Source organism: Lepidochelys kempii, chromosome 23, assembly GCF_965140285.1.
Source record: "Lepidochelys kempii isolate rLepKem1 chromosome 23, rLepKem1.hap1, whole genome shotgun sequence".
NCBI classification, from domain to species: Eukaryota; Metazoa; Chordata; order Testudines; family Cheloniidae; genus Lepidochelys; species Lepidochelys kempii.
This window is the reverse complement of record NC_136402.1, coordinates 15,083,613-15,097,877: the sequence shown is the minus strand read 5'-3', so window position 1 is coordinate 15,097,877 and position 14,265 is coordinate 15,083,613. Positions and strand designations below refer to the sequence as shown.

Genomic DNA, 14,265 nt, shown 5'->3' with positions numbered 1-14,265 from the left:
CAAGCAGTTTACTGCAGCTGAAGGGTGTGAAAGTGATTTAATCAAGAAAGTTTCAGTTCCTAAGAGCCATCAATTTTCTGTTGTGAATGGATCCACTGACTTTCCTGTTGAAGGATCCAGTGTCGATAGCTTTGAGAAGGTCTCAGATGAAGTGAAAGCTGTTAAGAAAGTTAAACAGTCCTATAACCAAGTGGCTGTGTTTGGCCAGCTTGTTGGGAGAAGACCCAATCCCAGTTTGACCCCCTGGGATTTTGGGGTGGTCAAAGGGCACGGGCCTCATAAACCTTCCCACATGTGGCCTGCGAGTGCTATCGACCACCCCCGACCCAAGGGAGGGCATGAAACTGGAAGGGCCTGGTGTAACTCCTACCAAGGAATGGGAGAGATGCTGGGGCATCCATGGGAACGTTGGTGGTTTTGAACTTCCCCAGGTCACCGGCTAAAGTGACCCCGCTCAGTTCGATCTCGAAGGGGGGAGAGCTGTGATGAAGTGGGACTGTTCTTAATGTTTCCTCTGAATGGTGTGGGGGCGCCTCAGTTTCCCCTAGGCAGTTCTTAAGTATCTAGGTGGTTGGGTAAGGGTGTGTGATCATTGCAGAGCCCTAGAGGGCAGGTGTGTGCAGGGGTCTGGACACAGAGAATGGCCGACACCCTGTTTCCTGGCAACTGCTGGCCTGGCCCTTCCCCCCTGCAAGGTGAGATCTAAAGGGTTGGAGAACAAAGGAATCCGGTGCCCTCCTGGCCCAGGAAAGGGACAAAGCCCAGAGAAGGAGGAGGGGCTGGAGGGAGTTTCAATTTGGGGCTGGCTGGGGACATGGAGTGAAGTGCAGATGTGGTTGTCTGGCTGACTGCCCCCCAAAATGGACCCAGCTGAGGGGTCCTGTTCTCTGCACCCACAAGCTCTGTGTTAGACCATGTTCCTGTCGTCTAATAAACCTTCTGTTTTACTGGCTGGCTGAGAGTCACGTCTGACTGCGGAGTTGGGGGGCAGGACCCTCTGGCCCCTGCAGGAGACCCGCCTGAGCGGACTCACTGTGGGAAGCGCACGGAGGGGCAGAGGAGGCTGAATGCTCTGAGGTCAGACCCAGGAAGGTGGAGCCGGGTGAGCTGTGTGTCCTGCAGACAGGCTGCTCACAGAGAGGAGACTTCCCCAGAGTCCTGCCTGGCTTCATGGGGAGCAGTTCCAGAGCATGGCCTGGGGACTCCGTGACACCTTGTCTCCCCAACAAGCTGGACACACAGGCCCCATAGGCCCACTGACCGATCCACCATTGGTTGAAGAGAGAGGGGGGGTGATCGCTGTGTCAGTGTTTCAGCCCCTTCCCCCGCCCGACAGACGCTGGTTCTGTTCCTGCAGGGGAAACCGACACATTCACGGTCAGTGCAGCCGTGGGGAGAAACCTCCAGATCCACCCCCAAGAGCTCCCTCCCCTGCACTCACAGCCCCCCGTTCCCAAGGCCTGGGGAAAGTTGGGTCTTGTGTGACTCCCGCCGGTCACAGACTCTATTTCCGACTCCGGGGCGGGGGGCAGAGCTGCAGGGGGCCCACTGGTCAGGCTCCCTGGGTGGCCTTAGGTGGGGCCGGGGGGACAGGTGATCTCTCGTGCAGCCGGGTCCTGAGCTACGTGTGGGTGAATCCCCTGTCCCCAAGCCCCATGGGCAGGCAGTGCCATCCCTGGTAGGGGACAGACTCCCAGAGAGGCTGAGTGACAGATGAACTGAACTGGGGCGGGAGGGAGGCAGGGGTGGGGTGTCTCCCTTGTGTAACTCCTGTCTCTTGTTGAAAGCAGGGCGAGAATTTCTCACGCCCACCGTCTGGCCCAGCACGGTGGTGGGGTTTGGGGGAAGCATCACCATCCGCTGTGAGGGTCGGTACCCGGGCATGAAGTTCTTTCTGCTTAAAGCCCTGGGCCTAGCAGAGAGGATGCCCGGCCGGGGAGCTGCAGAGCAGGGGGGGCCTTTCCCAGCCAACATATGAGTTAGGGGGTGACGGGTGGAGCTGAAGGTTATAAACCTCAGTGTGGAGTAGAGACTTGTACAGTCCCCTACAAGTCAGGGGTGGTGCAGTGCACAGAACCCAGGAGTCCTGGACCCCATCTCTCCTGCTGTCACCCCACTCCCTTCCCAGAGCTGGGAAGAGAACCTGGATCCCAGCCCTCCCAGCAGAGAAGCCAGGGAGTGAACGGACCCTGGAGACTGGCCTGGCCTGTCTCCTGGTAGGGAGCAGAGCTCTGGCCCCCAGGGGCTGAGGTTGCTCCGTGTCTCATGTTGTTAGCCCAGGGCTCAGAGGAAACTCTGGGCCCCTGTGGAAAGGCATCCAGGAGCCCGTCCCCAGGGCTGCCAGGTCTGACCCCCACGGAGGCCGCGTGGTGAGGACGGGGCCTGTGTCTCATGGCCTGTCTGCTTCTCCCTGCAGAGCCCAGCTACCCCAAACCCAGCATCTCCCTGAGCCCCAGCGGGGGGGTCTCCCTGGGGGGAGCTGTTGCCGTTTGGTGTCGGGGGCAGCACCAGGGCATGCGGTTCGTGCTGAATAAAGAGGGACGCCGTTTCCAAACTGTGGATCCGAAAGGGTTGGAGGCTGTGTTTCCCATCAGGAACGTGAGCCGGGAGGACCGGGGGAGATACAACTGCTCCTATCACAGCAGATCGGGGTCAGCCGCCGCGTCGTCCCCCAGCGACCCCGTGGAGCTGGTGGTGACAGGTGAGGGGCCCGGCTCGGCATTCCCATTCCCAGCCCCAGCCAGACCCTCACAGGGGCTCGGTGCTGATGGGACACTCAGAGCCAGGCTCTGCCCTGAGCCCTGACGGGATGCCCATCATAGAATCATAGAATATCAGGGTTGGAAGGGACCTCAGGAGGTCATCTAGTCCAACCCCCTGCTCAAAGTAGGACCAAATCCCCAATTTTTGCCCCAGATTCCAAAATGGCCCCCTCAAGGATTGAACTCGTAACCTTGGGTTTAGCAGGCTAATGCTCAAACCACTGAGCTATCCCTCCCCCGTGGAGCAGCAGCCCCTGGACACTCGGGACAGGGAGGTGACTTTAACGCTGTCCCTTGTGCGTAGGAACCGTGAGTCGCTATTTAATCCCCTGATCCCCTCCGCTCTGTTCTCCAGGCCCCGCCCCAGGCAGTGCCCCGGCCGGAGCTGAATGAGGCAGGGGCTGCAGGGGAAGTGGTGGCTTGGTGGACACAGTGCTGGGCTGGGACCCAGGAGATCTGGCCCAGCTCCTGGCGCGGCCACAGACTCTGTGTGATGGGAGCATGTCATGATTTTCAAAAGTGTCCTTCAAAAGGGCCTCAATCTTGGGGGACCTCAGGCCAAGCGCCAGAAACCGAGATGCCCACAGTTAGTGGAGACCTCTGCAAATGCTGGCCTCAATAGCGGTGGATCCCTAGAGCTGGGGGAGTACGTAGGGCCCCGCTATGTTCAGGGCCCCTTTGTGTCAGGCGCTGCATAAACACAGAGTGAAGAAATGGTCCCTGCCCCTGGGAGCTCACTAACAAAGTGAATCTGTCTGTGCCTCAGTTTCCCCTTCTGTTGAATGGGGATAATGACGCTTCCCTACCTCCCCGGGGGGCTGGCAGGGTGACTCCCTTTCTGTGTGGGCCTCAGGTCCTGTCATGCTGGGCCCCGGAGACAAGCCCATGAGTCACTGTGTGTCCAGGGCAGGCCAGATGAACGAGGCAGGGGCCACAAACGGGCACAGGAGGATCCCAAGCAGTAGGGAGCCGTGGCTCGGTGTCTTCCCGGGAGCCCAGCTTGCAGGGCCGGGATTCTGGGTGGGGGGACTCTGGGATCTGGGAGAGAATCTCTGCCCAGGGCCCTGGATCTGCCCGTGGTTGGGCCCTGCCAGGGAGGCTGGGGCTGGGTGGGTGCCCGGGTCTGGCTCTCACAGCCTGTCTCCTGTGCGCAGATCCCAGCCTGCCCAGACCCTCCATCTCTCTGAGCCCCACTGGGGTCACCGCCCCAGGGGCAGACGTCACCATCCGGTGTCGGGGGCAGAGCCGGGACGTGAGGTTCTTCCTGCACAAGGCTGGAGACCTGAACCCGCCGCGACACATGGACCCTGCTGGGGACGGGGCCGAGTTCCGCATCCCCACCGTGGGCCGGCAGCACGGAGGGAGCTACGGCTGCAGCTACCGGCCCCGGTCAGAGCCCTTCGTCTCCTCGCAGCCCAGCCACCCCGTGCAGCTGGTGGTAGCAGGTGAGGGGCCCGGCTCCACGTCCCCGCTCCCAGCCGGACCCTCAGAAGGTCGGCACCCAGATGGGATGCTCAGAGCCAGGCTCTGCCCAGAGCCCTGGGATTCGCCTGGACAGGGAGCGGGGACAGTGTCACTGGGGGGTTCCCCAGCCAGGGGGGAGCAGCAGCTCCTGGAGATTTGGTGCCAAGGGAGGGGGGATCCCTGTCCCCAGGGGCAGCTGCACAGCAGGGGCCTTTCCCAGGGGATGCTCCCCCGGCTGCCCCCGCACTGGGGACGCACAGAGGAGTCAGGGCCCAGGGGCTGCCCAGCCGGCACTGTCCCCAGCCACAAACCCCCCTCCCCGGGACTGACAGTAACAATCGATTGATGCTGAGTCACGGGCCGAGATGGATTAAGGTTTCTTGGGGCCCTGGACCAGAGCAAGGGGGATCCCTCACCACCCCTTCCTCCTGCCATCCCTCTCCTGTCCCGCCTCCTCAGCCTGCAGCCCTGCCTATGGCCCCACCCCTCTCTACCCTTTCCCCCGGTCCCTGCCCCTATTCCACCCATTGTCCCGCCCCATACCATCCCCCCACTGCAGCCCCGCAGTCCATTTCCTACTTTCTGTCCCCCCTGTGACAAAGCAGGACTGTTCTTAATGTTTCCTCTGAATAGTGTGGGAGTGCCTCAGTTTCCCCTATGCAGGTCTTAAGTCTCTAGGTGGTGGGATAAGGGTGTATGATCACTGCAGAGCCCTAGAGGACAGGTGTGTGCAGGGGTCTGGACACAGAGGATGGCTGACACCCTGTTTCCTGGCAACTGATGGCCTGGCCCTTCCCCCCTGCAAGGTGAGAGCTAAAGGGTTGGAGAACAAAGGGATCAGGTGACCTCCTGGCCCCGGAAAGGGACAAAGCCCAGAGGAGGAGGGGCTGGAGAGAGTTTCAGTTTGGGGCTGGCTGGGACATGGAGTGAAGTGCAGACGTTGTCTGGCTCACTTGCCTCCCAAAATGGACCCATCTGAGGGGTCCTGTTCTCTGCACCTACAAGCTCTGTGTTAGACCATGTTCCTGTCGTCTAATAAACCTCTGTTTTACTGGCCGGCTAAGAGTCACGTCTGACTGCGGAGTTGGGGGGCAGGACCCTCTGGCTTCCCCAGGACCCCGCCTGAGCGGACTCACTGTGGGAAGCGCACGGAGGGGCAGAGGATGCTGAATGCTCCGAGGTCAGACCCAGGAAGGTGGAAGCCAGGTGAGCTGTGTGTCCTGCAGACAGGCTGCCCACAGAAAGGCGACTGCCCCAGAGTCCTTACTCGCTTCAAGGGGAGCAGTTCCAGAGCATCGCCCAGGGACTCCGTGACAACTGGTGGCAGCGGTGGGATGTACTGCACCCCGTGGACGGCGCTTACTGCAGTAAGTGATGGGGGAACAGTAAAACAAAGGGGGATTGACGAGGACCAAGCGTGCTGAAGGCTCAGAGAGGAGCGGTTTCGGGGGGCGGTTAACCCCTGGGAGTGTGTGACCAGCGAGAAGGACTGTGCAGTAATGGGGTCCCCCTGGGGACTGCGGTGAGCAGGTGAGCAGTCTCAGGGGCGGAGGAGCCTGTGGCTTGGCCCTGGGAGAGAGAAGGACTTTTGCAGTAACAGGGTCCCCCGGGGGACTGCAGCGAACGGTCCCAGGGGCGGAGGAGTCTGTAGCTTGACCCTGGCAAAGAGGTGGTGACCTCGAGAAGGGCTGGCACACGAGGGTTCTCCCTGGAAACTGTGGGGAGCTGAGAGCACCCAGGCCTGTGAGTCTACAACAACTTGAGAAGAACGGAGTGATGGTCTGTCACCGTCTTCTTAAGAAGGACATTGTAACCCTGTGCAGAAAGAGAGGGTTGAGCATAGGAAAGTTCACCAAAGCACAGTTCATCGTGCAGCTGGAGGAGGATGACCGCTCTAAGGAGCAGATTCCTGACCCCAAATGGGGCTATAGCAGGATCTGGGAGCAGCTGGAGTGGGAGCCAGGCATCCCCAAGACTCCTGTCCCCGACCAGACAAGGGTCTTCACGATCGGGTTCCCCACCCGGGGATCGGAGACGGACGGGATTGGAGCTGAGTCCGAGAGAGCAAGAGGACTGTGAGAGACAGCGAGAGCCCGAGAAAGAGCTGCAGAAGCAGCAGCAGCATGAACTGGCGGTGGGGGAGCGGAGAGGCCTAGGGGACCCCCCAGGGGTGAGTGGGGATAGACCCCGGGGGGCCAGTTCCGCAGGGAACCTCGAGACTAAATTGCTGCCCCTGGTTAAGGAGGGGGGGATGTGGATGCCACCTCACTGCCTTTGAGCAGGTTTGAGATTTGAACCAGGGGGACCCTGCGGAAAAGCCACGGTGTCTAGCTCCCTTGCTGGGCCCCAAGGCCATCGACTCCGTCAGCCAGATGGGTGGGGAGGTGGACAGGCTCCCACTCCTGACCCCAACCTATATGTCTGTGTGGAGAATTGGGACAGTGAAGGAAACGTGCCTGTGTCTGTCAGGGGTATTGACTTGCCTATGGAGGGAGCTACCCTGATCTCCAAGCAGTTGTCTGTGACCAGCCCTGTGTGCGGGGACCAGGGGAATGAAATCCCAAGCTGTGTGTCTGGTGAAGGAGGAAGTGTGTCCGGCTCTTCTTTGTCTGTGGAGCAGACAGAAGGGGCCTTTCAGCCTGTGATGGTCGAGGGTCCTGCAGTTGTCTCAGAGTTGGTTCTGGATTCAGCTAAAGCCCAGGAAGGGAAGGGTCCTAAGTCTGTGTCTGCTCGGGAGAATGGCCCTGTAACTAGGTCGCATCCAGTTAGTGTCTATGTAAAATCCCAGAGACCAGACAATTCTGGTGCTTGTATTTTGCCTGTTGCTAATGTGTTGTTGGGAAAGGGTGTAGCAACTCTGTCTAATCAGGGTGAGATCCTAGCCGGCACAAGGAGAGCATGAAGGTGATTTGATTGTGTTACCTACTGAGGGTGTGGAAACGTGTTGCAAGAAGGAAAAGATTCCTGAACTTGTGTGTGGCAAAGGGAAAGAGAATGCTTCTGACCTTTTATCTAGGAAGTCTGTCAGTTTGCCTGAAAGGGGATGTAAGTGAGACCCGGAAAAGTCTGTTGTTGCTCGGGAAAGTGTTCCTCTAGAGCAAGCCCTAGGTGAAGAGGGTAAGTGCAGAATTTCTTTGAGGGGTGAATTGTTGCATAGAAAAGCCCCTCGAAAAGGAATCCTCATGGAGTCTTTGCAAGCAGCTTACTGCAACTGAAGGGTGTGAAAGTGATTGAATCAAGAAAGTTTCGGTTCTTAACAGCCAGAAATTTTCTGTTGTGAATGGATCCACTGACTTTCCTGTTGAAAGATCCAGCGTGGAGAGGTTTAAGAAGGTCTCAGATGGAGTGAAAGCTGTTAAGAAAGTTAAACAGTCCTCTAACGAAGTGGCTGTGTTTGGCCAGCTTGTTGGGGAGACAAGGTGTCACTGAGTCCCTGGGCGATGCTCTGGATCTGCTCCCCATGAAGCCAGGGAGGACTCTGGGGAAGTCTCCTCTCTGTGAGCAGCCTGTCTGCAGGACACACAGTTCACACGGCTTCCACCTTCCTGGGTCTGAACTTGGATCATTCAGCATCCTCTGCCCCTCCGTGCGCTTCCCAGAGCGAGTCTGCTCAGGCAGGGCTCCTGGGGAAGCCAGAGGGTCCTGCCCCCCAACTCCGCAGTCAGACGTGACTCTCAGCCAGCCAGTAAAACAGAAGGTTTATTAGACGACAGGAACATGGTCTAGCACAGAGCTTGTAGGTGCAGAGAACTGGATCCCTCAGATGGGTCCAACCACGTCTGCCCTTCACTCCATGTCTCCAGCCAGCCCCAAACTGAAACTCCCTCGAGCCCCTCCTCCCCCTCTGGGCTTTGTCCCTTTCCCAGGCCAGGAGGTCACCTGATTCCTTTGTTCTCCCACCCTTTAGCTCTCACCTTGCAGAGGGGAAGGGCCCAGGCCATCAGTTGCCAGGAAACAAGGTGTCGGCATGTCCAGACCCCTGCACAACCGTGCCCTCTAGGGCTTTGCAAAGATCATACACCCTTATCCCACCCCCTAGATACTTAAGAACTGCCTAGGGGAAACTGAGGCACCCCCACACTATTCAGAGGAGACATTAAGAACAGTCCCACTTCGTCACACAAGGGTGTTGAGAGAGGAATGTTTCCATGCTAGTTCTGTAAGTAAACAGTATGTGGCCCAGGTCAAGATGGGGGCTCTTAACCAAGCGAGCCCAAATTGCAGCCCTCCAGACTGGAGCGCTGGGAGAAGACCCAATCCCAGTGTGACCCCCTGGGGTTTTGGGGTGGCCAAAGGGCACGGGCCACATAAACCTTTCCACATGCGGCCTGCGAGTGCTATCGACCACCCCCGACCTAAGGGAGGATGTGAAACTGGAAGGGCCTGGTGTAACTCCCACCAAAGAAGGGGAGAGGTGCTGGGGCATCCATGGGAACGTTGGTGGTTTCGAAGTTCCCCAAATCACCGGCTAAAGTGACCCCACTCAGTTCAGTCTCGAAGGGGGAAGAGATGTGACGAAGTGGGACTGTTCTTAATGTTTCCTCTGAATAGTGTGGGGGCGCCTCAGTTTCCCCTATGCAGTTCTTAAGTATCTAGGTGGTGGGATAAGGGTGTATGATCCTTGCAGAGCCCTAGAGGGCAGGTGTGTGCAGGGGTCTGGACACAGAGAATGGCTGACACCCTGTTTCCTGGCACCTGAGGGCCTGGCCCTTCCTCCCTGCAAGGTGAGAGTTAAAGGGTTGGAGAATAAAGGAATCCGGTGCCCTCCTGGCCCCGAAAGGGACAAAGCCCAGAGGACCCCACCTGGGCGGACTCTCTGGGGGATGAGCACAGAGGGGCAGAGGAGGCTGAATGCTCTGAGGTCAGACCCAGGAAGGTGGAGCCGGGGGAGCGTCCTGCAGACAGGCTGCTCCCAGAGAGGAGACTTCCCCAGAGTCCTGCCTGGCTTCGTAGGGAGCAGTTCCAGAGCATGGCCTGGGGACTCCGTGACACCCCCCAGCTGCGGCCCCAAGACCGGAGAAGCTCTGTCCCCACACCCCGGCCAGGGGCCCAGTGGGAGTGAGGGCGGCAGCTCCACCGCTCTTCCGGGCTTGGCGGCAATTCGGCAGCGACTGCTTGGGTTGGCAAAATTGGTAGAGCCGCCCCTGGCTCCAGGGGGCCCCCCTTGGCCAGGGCCCCTAGACACACAGGCCCCATAGGCCCACTGACTGATCCACCATTGGTTGAAGAGAGAGGGGGGGTGATCGCTGTGTCGGTGTTTCAGCCCCTTCCCCCGCCCCGACAGATGCTGGTTCTGTTCCTGCAGGGGAAACCGACACTTTCACGGTCAGTGCAGCCGTGGGGAGAACCCCCCAGATCCACCCCCAAGAGCTCCCTCCCCTGCACTCACAGCCCCCCGTTCCCAAGGCCTGCGGAAAGGTGGGTCTTGTGTGACTCCCGCCGGTCACAGACTCTATTTCCAACCCTGGGGCGGGGGGCAGAGCTGCAGGGGGCCCACTGGTCAGGCTCCCTGGGTGGCCTTAGGTGGGGCCGGGGTGACAGGTGATCTCTCATGCAGCCGGGTCCTGAGCTACGTGTGGGTGAATCCCCTGTCCCCAAGCCCCATGGGCAGGCAGTGCCATCCCTGGTAGGGGACAGACTCCCAGAGAGGCTGAGTGACAGATGAACTGAACTGGGGCGGGAGGGAGGCAGGGGTGGGGTGTCTCCTTTGTTTAACTCCTGTCTCTTGTTGAAAGCAGGGCGAGAATTTCTCACGCCCACCGTCTGGCCCAGCACGGTGGTGAGGCTTGGGGGAAGCATCACCATCCGCTGTGAGGGTCGGTACCCGGGCATGAAGTTCTTTCTGCTTAAAGCCCTGGGCCTAGCAGAGAGGACGCCCGGCCAGGGAGCTGCAGAGGACGGGGGGGGGCCTTTCCCAGCCGACATATGAGTTAGGGGGTGACGGGCGGAGCTGAAGGTTATAAACCTCAGTGTGGAGTAGAGACTTGTACAGTCCCCTACAAGTCAGGGGTGGTGCAGTGCACAGAACCCCGGAGTCCTGGACCCCATCCCTCCTGCTGTCACCCCACTCCCTTCCCATAGCTGGGGAGAGAACCTGGATCCCAGCCCTCCCAGCAGAGAAGCCAGGGAGTGAACGGACCCTGGAGACTGGCCTGGCCTGTCTCCTGGTAGGGAGCAGAGCTCTGGCCCCCAGGGGCTGGGGTTGCTCCGTGTCTTATGTTGTTAGCCCGGGGCTCAGAGGAAACTGGGCCCCTGTGGAAAGGCATCCAGGAGCCCGTCCCCAGGGCTGCCGGGTCTGACCCCCCACTGAGGCTGCGTGGTGAGGACAGGTCCCAGGACTGAGTGACGGGGCCTGCGTCTCACGGCCTGTCTGCTTCCCCCTACAGAGCCCAGCTACCCCAAACCCAACATCTCCCTGAGCCCCAGCGGGGGGGTCTCCCTGGGGGGAGCCGTGGCCGTCTGGTGTCGGGGGCAGCACCAGGGCATGCGGTTCGTGCTGAATAAAGAGGGACGCCATTTCCCAGCTGTGGATCCGGACGGGTTGGAGGCTGTGTTTCCCATCAGGAACGTGAGCCGGGAGGACGGCGGGAGCTATAATTGCTCCTATCAGAACAGATCAAAGCCGTCCGCCGCATCGTCCTCCAGCGACCCCGTGGAGCTGGTGGTGACAGGTGAGGGGCCCGGCTCGGCATCCCCATTCCCAGCCCCAGCCAGACCCTCACAGCGGCTCGGTGCTAATGGGTCGCTCAGAGCCAGGCTCTGCCCTGAGCCCTGACGGGATGCCTGTCATAGAATCATAGAATATCAGGGTTGGAAGGGACCTCAGGAGGTATCTAGTCCAACCCCCTGCTCAAAGCAGGACCAAATCCCCAATTTTTGCCCCAGATTCCAAAATGGCCCCCTCAAGGATTGAACTCGTAACCTTGGGTTTAGCAGGCTTATGAGCTATCCCTCCCCCGTGGAGCAGCAGATCGTAGAGACTCGGGGCAGGGAGGTGACTTTAACGCTTTCCCTTGTGCGTAGGAACCGTGAGTCGCTATTTAATCCCCTGATCCCCTCCGCTCTGTTCTGCAGGCCCCGCCCCAGGCAGTGCCCCGGCTGGAGCTGAATGAGGCAGGGGCTGCAGGGGAAGTGGTGGCTTGGTGGACACAGTACTGGGCTGGGACCCAGGAGATCTGGCCCAGCTCCTGGTGCGGTCACAGACTCTTTGTGATGGGAGCATGTCATGATTTTCAAAAGTGTTCTTCAAAAGGGCCTCAATCTTGGGGGACCTCAGGCCAAGCGCCAGAAACCGAGATGCCCACAGTTAGTGGAGACCTCTGCAAATGCTGGCCTCAATAGTGCTGGATCCCTTGTGTTGGGGGAGCATGTAGGGCCCCGCCATGTTCAGGGCCCCTTTGTGCCAGGCGCTGCATAAACACAGAATGAAGAAACAGTCTCTGCCCCTGGGAGCTCACGAAGGAAAGTGAATCTGACTGTGCCTCAGTTTCCCCTTCTGTTGAATGGGGATAATGACGCTTCCCTGCCTCCCCGGGGGGCTGGCAGGGTGACTCCCTTTCTGTGTGGGGCTCAGGCCCTGTCGTGCTGGGCCCTGGAGACAAGCCCGTGAATCGCTGTGTGTCCAGGGCAGGCCAGATGCAGTGAACGAGGCAGGGGCCACAAACGGGCATAGGAGGATCCCAAGCAGTAGGGAGCCGTGGCTCGGTGTCTGTGGGGCCGGGAGCCCAGCTTGCAGGGCCGGGATTCTGGGTCAGGGGGACTCTGGGATCTGGGAGAGAATCTCTGCCGGGGCCCTGGATCTGCCTGTGGCTGGGGCCTGCCAGGGAGGCCGGGGCTGGGTGGGTGTCCTGGTCTTGTTCTCACAGCCTGTCTCTTGTGCGCAGATCCCAGCTTGCCCCGACCCTCCATCTCTCTGAGCCCCACTGGGGTCACCGCCCCAGGGGCAAACGTCACCATTCAGTGTCAGGGGCAGCCCCGGGACGTGAGGTTCTTCCTGCACAAGGCTGGAGACCTGAACCCGCCGCGACACATGGACCCTGCTGGGGACGGGGCCGAGTTCCGCATCCCCACCGTGGGCCGGCAGCACGGAGGGAGCTACAGCTGCAGCTACCGGCCCTGGTCAGAGCCCTTCGTCTCCTCGCAGCCCAGCGACCCCGTGCAGCTGGTGGTAGCAGGTGAGGGGCCCGGCTCCACGTCCCCGCTCCCAGCCCCACACCCGGCCAGATCCCTCGGGGCTTCGCACTGATGGGACGCTCAGAACCAGGGTCTGCCCTGAGCCCTGGGCCCAGCAGAGGGGACATCCAGGCGTGCAGCCGGGATGGAGTCACTTGGGGGTTCCCCAGCTGGGGGTGAGCAGCAGCCACCGGCGGTTCGGGGCAGAGGGAGGGGGGATCCCTTCCCCCAGGGGGAGCTGCAGAGAAGGGGGCTTTTCCCAGGGGGAAGTTCCCCCGTGTTGCTCCTATTCTTGGAACCCATAGAGGAGGTTGGGTCCTGGGTCCGGGGTGGGGGGCAATTACTGTGGAAACAGATCGTGGTGCCCAGGGGTGGGTGGAGCTGAGACATCAGGGGGAGGGGCAACCCCAGACCCACAGCTCCCCCTATGCCTCCTGCTCTGCAGGTCGCAGCCAGGAATTTGCTGGGGGATCCCAGGGGAGGGACAGGATGTGGGGGACTGGGCTGTGAAATTGGGCCCAGAGTCCTGGGGCAATAACCCCCCATTATTGGGCCACATAACATCCCCCTGGCAATAGGAGTGAGCATTACCGAGAATTTCCTTGGTTCTTGCTGCCCCTCCCCACACTGGGGTCTCAGGGGACCCCCTGACCCTCCCCCAATAGATGTTCTGCTGCCTCTGGCTGCGCCCTGGTCCCCAGGGCCCTGGGCACCACCCGACTGTGGGGGGCAGCGGGTGATGTTCCAGCCTCCCTCCACACGCTCTGCCTGGCTGTGTTTGGCAGTAGCAAAGATACCCCAGGGATGGGCTCACTGCACAGCAGACAGACCAGGGCAGAGGTACCTGTGGGGGTGGACAGAGGGGTCCTATGGGGACAGGGAGCTGGGGTGGTTCCCTGCTGTGGGGGGCTCTGATTGTCCCCATCCCCTGGCGTGGTCCTGGGGTGCTGGGTGTCTTGGGGGCAGTTTGTCCACCCGGGAGCCCCCTTCATCGGGGAAGCTGAGGCTCAGCCCCCTGGGGCAGCAGGACATGGCCTCACCTGAGGGGTCCGGCTCTGGGGAGAGCTCAGAGCCGCAGCACCTGGGAGACCCCCAGAGGGGGGCTGGGCTGGACCTGCTGGATGAAGTGTTGGGGGCTCCACTCCTGGGGCAGAGCTAGCTGCTGATCTCCCCATCTGAGCTGCCAAGTGACTCTCCCCTTCCCTCTGCAGCAGCCCCCCCGGGACACCAGGATTTCACCTACGCCAACATCGCCCGCCTGGCCCTGAGCGCCATGGTCCTGCTCGTCATGGGGCTGATCCTGGCTGAGGCCTATTACAGCCGCCCGAGGGAGGTGCCCTAGGTGAGGTGATCCCCCCCTTCTGAGCCCCTTGCTTTCCCCAGGACTTGGGCCCATGGTGACACGGGCCCCTCTAACCCGCCGTCTCTCTGTGCCCCAAGGAGTCTGGATCCGGCCATGCAGGGAAGAGAATCTCCCCGGGGGACGAGCCGCTTCCCCTCAGGGGACTGAGATGCCAGCACAAACCCCCCTGCCCTCAAATACACCTGCCTCAGAGAATCCCCCCCAAAACAGCTGCCAACCTGACAGCAGCTCCCCAGGATTGAACCCCCAGTGCCATCTGTGACACTGCACTCCATATGTTTATGGAAATATGCTTATGAGTGTAACTATAATGTAACTGGAATATTCTTTAAGCAAAAGGTCTCTTGGAAGGTATCATTACAAAACTTATGATCTACTGAGTGTGGTCATCCTATTTATATGCATGTATCATTCTTGTATCTAAAACTCGAAATATGACGTTAACTCTGAAGTCAATTAATGGTGGTTTAGAATCTTGATGGCCCCCATTGACTAGGACAATTG

The 14,265-nt window shown here is 60.1% G+C and overlaps 1 pseudogene across 1 annotated transcript in view; it reads left to right on the top strand.

Annotated features, from left to right (window-relative positions):
• LOC140902279 (immunoglobulin superfamily member 1-like) overlaps nucleotides 1-14,265 on the top strand; it is a 63,042-nt pseudogene that overhangs the window by 12,656 nt on the left and 36,121 nt on the right. Inside the window, exons 3-6 of the transcript XR_013634935.1 lie at nucleotides 2,417-2,701; nucleotides 3,917-4,207; nucleotides 10,613-10,897; nucleotides 12,110-12,400. The product of XR_013634935.1 is annotated as an immunoglobulin superfamily member 1-like (transcript). The remainder of the gene's footprint in view (nucleotides 1-2,416; nucleotides 2,702-3,916; nucleotides 4,208-10,612; nucleotides 10,898-12,109; nucleotides 12,401-14,265) is intronic.